Consider the following 6,831-nt stretch of genomic DNA (forward strand, 5'->3'; position numbering starts at 1 on the left):
AACCCATTTTAAAAAAAATTTTTTTTTTTTTTTTTTTTTTTTTTTTTTAATGCTCACATGAGTTGAATCGAGATGTAATGACTTGTTTTCGTAATGAAGCCAGTTAGTAGGAGGAATTTTCAGGCCCCTAATTGACACAGCTGTGAATGCAAACCTGTGAGGTAGCTCTGGCCATGGCTGTTAGAAGGATGGGGGAGTTCCAGCCAGATGTTTAACCACAGGCAGAGAAACCTCTCTGGAATTGTAAACGTGCAGAAAAAAAAATGTCATCCTGGTGTTTAAGGTACCACCTGGACTGAGAAAGCAGTTTCTCCATGTGGTCAGGCACTGCCGGGTCTCCATCTCTTTGCATTTTGGGATCTCAACTGAAAAACCCAGCCTTCCCTGGCAGGAGTTTCCAAAGGGAAAATATTGAAGACTGAGGATGTCACATACGCTGCTTCTGGGGCCACGTAAGTACCTGAGAGGGGGGGAAACTTGGTCACAGAGTGGGTGGCCGGCTTGGAAGAACTTCTGGTGGCCAGAAACAAGGCTGGGACTACGATACAGGAATTTTCATGTTCTACTGCCCTTCCCTTCATCACAGAAACATGGTGGGATGATGGTCATAGCAACTCTCTGGGAGGTATGGTTTAGTGATGATGCTCCTTGTTTGTTGTGTGGGTGTCTATTTTTGTCAGTTGGGTTGACGGTTGGACAAGATGATCTTTAAGGTCCCTTCCAACCTAGAAGATTCTGTGATTCTGTGATTCCCTTGCCTCAAGCGTAGAGCACAACCCAGGCTCACTGCCCAAAGGTGGAAACAATGAGAGAAGGGAGGTGTGTACATTTTAATGCGAGAGAGGGGGAAAAATTATACTCGTGCGTGAGGAAATTATGGTGATCAAGAATTCAGAATAAGAGTAGTTAATATATAATGAATAGAATTGCAAAGAAAATTAATTTTTCAAGGACTCTGAAAAGCATCTTTAGAGCAGCAGTCTGGAACCTGCACACGGCGTAACTGCAAACATCATCTATCTGCTCACATTAGATTTATCAGAAGTTTGTTAATTAGCTACTTCTAAAACCCCTTTTGCAGCTGACCTGATATTAATGAAGTGGTTTGTATCTCCCACCTCTAGATGTTCTCCTCCCAGGTCGCATACAACAACCCTCCCCACGCAGGGGACAGGGCTGGTGGGGGGGATGCTGCTCTCCAAAGGGGTGATGCTCTCCACAGTTGTGTCCTGCTTTGAAGAAAAAGAAGGAAACCAGCAATTTCTTGTGTGATGATTTCTACCAAACTGTCTTCAAGTGGTGGGGCTTTTTTAGGACTCGTGTATTTGGAATGTGCTGCCGTGTTACATACCCCTGATTTTGCATTCTCTTTGTGCCAAACACACCAGTTCCCACTCAGGGACTGACTAATAATTCTTCATAACAGCCTTTTGGGTGGTTTTTGCATCTATTTTTGCCCAGAAATCTCCTTCTCTTCTGTGTTAAGAAACACTATAAAATCCTCCTCCGTGGCCAGATGCTTTGGGACAAGCCATGGTCATCGTGTAAGTGTGGAGCACATCCACATGGAAATGGAAACGAAAACAATTAAATATGCATGACAGGCAGGTATTTTGATAAGCCTGGATGTGTTAATGGTTCACTTCAACCTTCGAACTAAATTAAATGTTGCTTTCATCTATTTTTAAAGAATTGTCTATTTTTAGTTTGTAGATGCCCTGCTCCATCTGTTCTTTAGATGGTTTTTACTTTTATCTTAAAGGCAGCACCCACTGGCTGTGTTTGTACAAAGCACGGGTGGGTTTTATGCCACCAGAGGTGGGGATTCACCAAATAGAATCATAGAGTGAATGGCCTAAAAGGTTGATTGATGAGCAGTTACCTCTGGATCTCTTTTGAAAGTCAAGTTCTCTGTACTTAATGATGATTGTAGTGTGTGGGGTTTAGTTGGTGGGTGGTGGTTTTGGGTTTGTTGTTCTTGTGGTGGTTTTTTTTGTTTGTTTTTTGTTTGATTGTGTTTTTTTTTCTTTTTGTGGTTGGACTCGATGATCTTGGAGGTCCCTTCCAACCACTAAGATTCTGTGATTCTGTGATTGGTATTAATTACGCGGTGCTTGCCCCGTTTTGCACCGTTGTACTTACAGGATGGGTTTTGGGAGCAGCCTCGATGGGACTGGAGCAGCTCTCGGGAGGCTCCTTCTCACTCAGATGCTCTGAAAATCTGGGGGCTGGGAAGCCAAAAAACTTGACTTTGTCTCAATTGTGCTAACGACAGGCAATCTAAATACTGCGGCGCGGGGAAACCAGGGGAAAGGCTAATCAAGGTTGAACGTAGAGAAAACACATTTGGATCTTGCAGTCAGGAGAGACGGGGAGAGGGATGTTTTGTTTCTCTGAGCTTTTGTGCTGCTTTGCAGGCTCCGAGCACGGAGAGAGTGGATTTCTTGTAAATATTTAAAGACGTAGGCTGCGATGCCGTGCTGCGGGAAGGTAAAGGCTGGCAGCGATCTCCCAATAATTAAATACGTCGATTCTGAAAGTGTAGTTAAAACAGCTGCTCTTGTCACAGAGGCACTGAGGTTTTTTAATCAATATGTGACAGTTTAATGCCATATACCATGGGTGTGTTAGTTCTGGGATGCTGGTTAACTTCGTTAGTGGAAACCATTCAGATAAAAACGTGGCAGGGTTTTGGCAGGGATGATGAGGTGATGTCAGCAGAGACCACTCCATCGCTAACGTACATTTCTTTGTCTTCTCTGACATATATTTATGTGTCCCTAGTGTTTTCATTCCTTTGAAGTTTGCTGCGTGGTGGCAAAGGTGTAACTGCTGTTCTGTCCACGGTGGAGGGGGACATTAAATATCACTTTCTGGCTCTGAACGGAATAATCTCTAAGGTGTTTTTTGACATGTTCCTTTGCAGAAATAGGACAGCAGCCTCCTGTATGTTTTCACAGAGGATGGCATCACTTCCACTGTGGTGGGCAGCAAGGCTGAAGGTATCAGGAGAAAACACTGCAGGTATCTATCTCTTTCTCATCTTCCTGGACGGTGCTGGCAATGAGCTTGCCTTTTCTTTGGCTCCCATCAGTGGGAAATCAGTGCTTTTTGGTGCAATCCCAGTTCATTGCTCTGTATTTTCCATGGGGGGACACAAATACACCTTTGAGCTGCTCTGCAGCTCCTGTTCCTCCTTTTCTGCCATCTTTCCTCCTGCGGCCACGGACCCAGACCTGTGGGAGAAGGCAGCCCTTTGCTGCCCTCGCAGGAGTGGGATTTCCACAGCTCCAAAGTTGTGTTTTCCAAGGTGGCTCTGGCTGTATTTTATTTTACCCAATCTGATTCTTATTTGTTTGGGTTTTTTTGTGGGTTTTGGGGGTTCTTCACCCAAACCACTCACCAGCAGGGGTTTAGATGATAGGAAACAAACTGAGCGGGTGGCCAGAGGAATGGGATCTCCTGGCCAACCTTGCTTTAGATGCACTATCATGGAGCTGTGTGAGAGGAATGAAAACTGCAGCATTGCTGCTGCTTTTGTGGCAGGGGAATAGTGTCCGTGGGTTTCCCCAACAGTCACTGCTGACAGAAAGGCCACCAGCTTGTCGTAGGCTCACAAGGAACACGGGCTGGGTGAGAAGGGCTGGGTTTGGTCCTTCTTGGCACTCTGTGCCCTCCTCTGTGAGTCTGGGCTGGAGAAGGGTGGAGGAGGATGGGGGGATGTGGGAAGATGGTGAGACTGTGGATGGTTGTGGCTGCCCCATCCCTGCAGGGCTTCAAGGCCAGGTTGGAGCAACCTGGTCTGATGGGAGGTGTCCCTGCCTGGGACAGGGGGTTGGAATGATAGGATCTTTAAGGATCCTTCCAACCCAAACCATTCTATGGTGGGCTAGCGAGGGAGGTTGGATGGAAGTAGGAAAGGAACAGAAAATGAGAAGGAAAATGAGAGAAAAAAAGACTGTAAAATGTAGCACGTGAAGAAGAAAGATATATTTGCATATTCTTCACTCTTTAGGATAGTTGGAGAGGATGTGCATCATGGTTGTGTCTCAGTTTGATACAGTAGGTATTGGCATTTGAGTTCTGATGGAGATTTAATGGTTCTAGCCCCTTGCAGGTGGGCTGAGGGTGCAGGGGAGCAGCCAGTGGGGTGACCAGTTGCACTGGGGCAACTCCTCAGGCTGCAGTGACCACCTGGATGCCATGGGGGGATAAAAACTCCCCGGGCAGGACCCAGGCTGGGAGACGTCCGAGTGCCTGCCGTGTACCAGGAGTGGGTATTGATCAGGGCAACGATGTCATTTGGTTTGTGCTGAACAATCTGGTGCCTGGAATTGAGACCTGTCAGGAGCCAAATGACTTAACGGAGCAAATTGAAAAGAACAGGGCTATAAATTGCCAAGGGAATTCGCTTGGTGGTTAACGGTGGGGCGTGCTGGGAGAGACAGGGACTGCACACAAACTGCCCTTCCATGCAAATCCCAATCAATGTGCTGACAAAGTATCCTGCCCAACCCCGGTGTCTCACTCGATATTTCTTAAAATAGACTTAATTTAGGAGGCAAGGGAAGGCATACATTTTCACCTTAAGCGACACACAGATGGGAGGTATTGTGGAATTAATAAGGAGCGTATAGGTGAGCTCTGTAGATGCCTTACTGCATTTATTTCATACATATATATATAGGTAAACTGTATTAAAATGGCTGTAACTGAAAAAGGGCTTATTTGAAATGTATAACACCATTTTCCTTCTCCAGTATGTATTCTGAAAAGTCAGTAGAATCTTTTTTCATAAGTATAAACCCAGGAATTTCCAGAAAACTAGGTCAATAGTCAATTAATGCAGGAAACTAGTAAATGCCCCCCAGCAAGTTCACCTCGCTGTGCTGGTCACCAGCCCCGTGCCACCATCAGTCATCGCCCAGCCCTGCCCCAGGCTCCCATGGCTCTTCAGGAGCATCACATCTCTTCCTGCACCTCAGTGCCGACCACCAAACTCTGCCTGAAGGTCTCACTCAGCTCCTCGGGTGTCTCGGGATGGATTATGGTCCCCTCCAACTCTCTAAACAGTCTTCTCGGCAGTTGTCACCCAGCTCAGCTTCCAAACACCACCCACTCCTTTAAGGTGAAGCAAAAGATGGTGGTTGGAGAGATACTAAGGGTTCAAAAGGCATAGCCAAAGCATTTAAATGGCTTGTATCTTTGCTGTGTAGTCTTGGTCAATTAGAAAAATCAGGGAAAATGAGAGAACACTCACAGAGATATTTGATGTGCAAAAGGAACATGTAAAGTATTTGGAATGGGCCCAATATTGGTTGGGCTGGTGGTTGTTCAAAGCAGTTCTGAGCAAGGGGGAGGGTGTATTGGAAAGGCAAAGTGAGGTGGCTTTGGGTACTGTGTGTTGGTTCAGCATCACAGCCAGCTTTCACAGGATTCCTGCTTGACAGCAAGCCAAGCATCGGCAAAGCAGCATCGCAGCATCATTAAATTCACAATACTAATGGGAGTGAGAGCAAAGGAAGTCACACAGTTTAATGGAGGGGACTTTCAAATGCAGTAGGTAAAATTTCAAGACTTACTCAGATCCCTGTAAAACCTCGTCACCCCAGATTACACTTCCATAAATTACAGATTATCTTTCTGACCACTGTGTCCGTGTCCCGTTTCAGCCCAAGGGCAATTTTTCCTGCACAAGGGTGGTCTGAAGCTGTAATTCCCCCTCTGGACAGCCCCGGGAGGGTGCCAGCTCTTGAGATGGGTGGTCTGAAGCTGTAATTCCCCCTCGGACAGCCCTGGGAGGGAGCCAGCTCTCGGGGGGGAGGGATTCACACCCATTGGCACCTCCCGGCGCTGCCGCCTGTGCTGGGGATCTGGGGGAGGCCTGGAGGTGGGGGCGACACACACGAAGCGTAAGGAGAAATTTGGAGTGACACTTGACAACTTTTCTGTTTTGTCAATTTGAATTGCATGATAGGTTTTCACTTGCAAATGTTTCAGGTTTGTTATTTTTCCCTTTTCCACATATTTTAAGCTTACAGCATTGCATAATCTTTTTTTTTTTTTTTTCCCCCCTCTGTCCTTGCGGAGGAACGAGCAGATAGCAATATCTCAGGAATAATTCCCGTGCAACAGCAGTCTGTTCCTGACTGAAGACCAAAAAAAATCCAAAAGATGTTAATACTTTTAATTTCCAGTTGTTGAAGAGCTGATGCTTCTGGGGAGGTGTGATCTTTAAACCTGCAGTTAAACTGGGGTGTCTCTGGGCAGAGCTCTGTGGGAGCCCCGCGTTTGTTAGAGGAGCAAAATAGTGGAGCTTCGAGATTGTTGTGAAAAGCAGTACTTTGTGGAAGAGCAACTGGAGGAAAATGAGCAGATGTTCAACTGAAAGGGCTGCGATGTAATTCCATCCTGGGGTGGTTTATGCTAAGAAAGTGCAGGAGAAGCCAAATGTTTAAGAAGAGCTGGAAGGGAGTATCAGACAACAGTAGGGGATGTTTAGATAAACAATAAACAACCTGCTGAGTGCAAGGATTAAGAGATCAGTGGGAGAGAGAGAAGCAAAAAGAAATTAAGGTGGGGGGAAAGGGATTGTAATGAAATGCTGGGAGGATCTGGTCCTCAACTCCTGCAAACTGGATTAACCTCCTCACAGTCCGGGGTCACCAGGTCCCAGGGCAGGTAAAGCTCTTGTGGCCAGCATGGGGTTTCTCCAAAATAGTGGTAGAAAACCCAAGTAAAATTGAAACTCGTAAATGTTATGGTGGGGAGGAAGAGAGAAGGAAGTGGGCATTTTTTTCTTAAAGACAGCTGGCGCCTCATCTTTCATGG

This window comes from Calidris pugnax, unplaced genomic scaffold (genome assembly GCF_001431845.1).
Source record: "Calidris pugnax isolate Ruff unplaced genomic scaffold, ASM143184v1 scaffold81, whole genome shotgun sequence".
NCBI classification, from domain to species: Eukaryota; Metazoa; Chordata; class Aves; order Charadriiformes; family Scolopacidae; genus Calidris; species Calidris pugnax.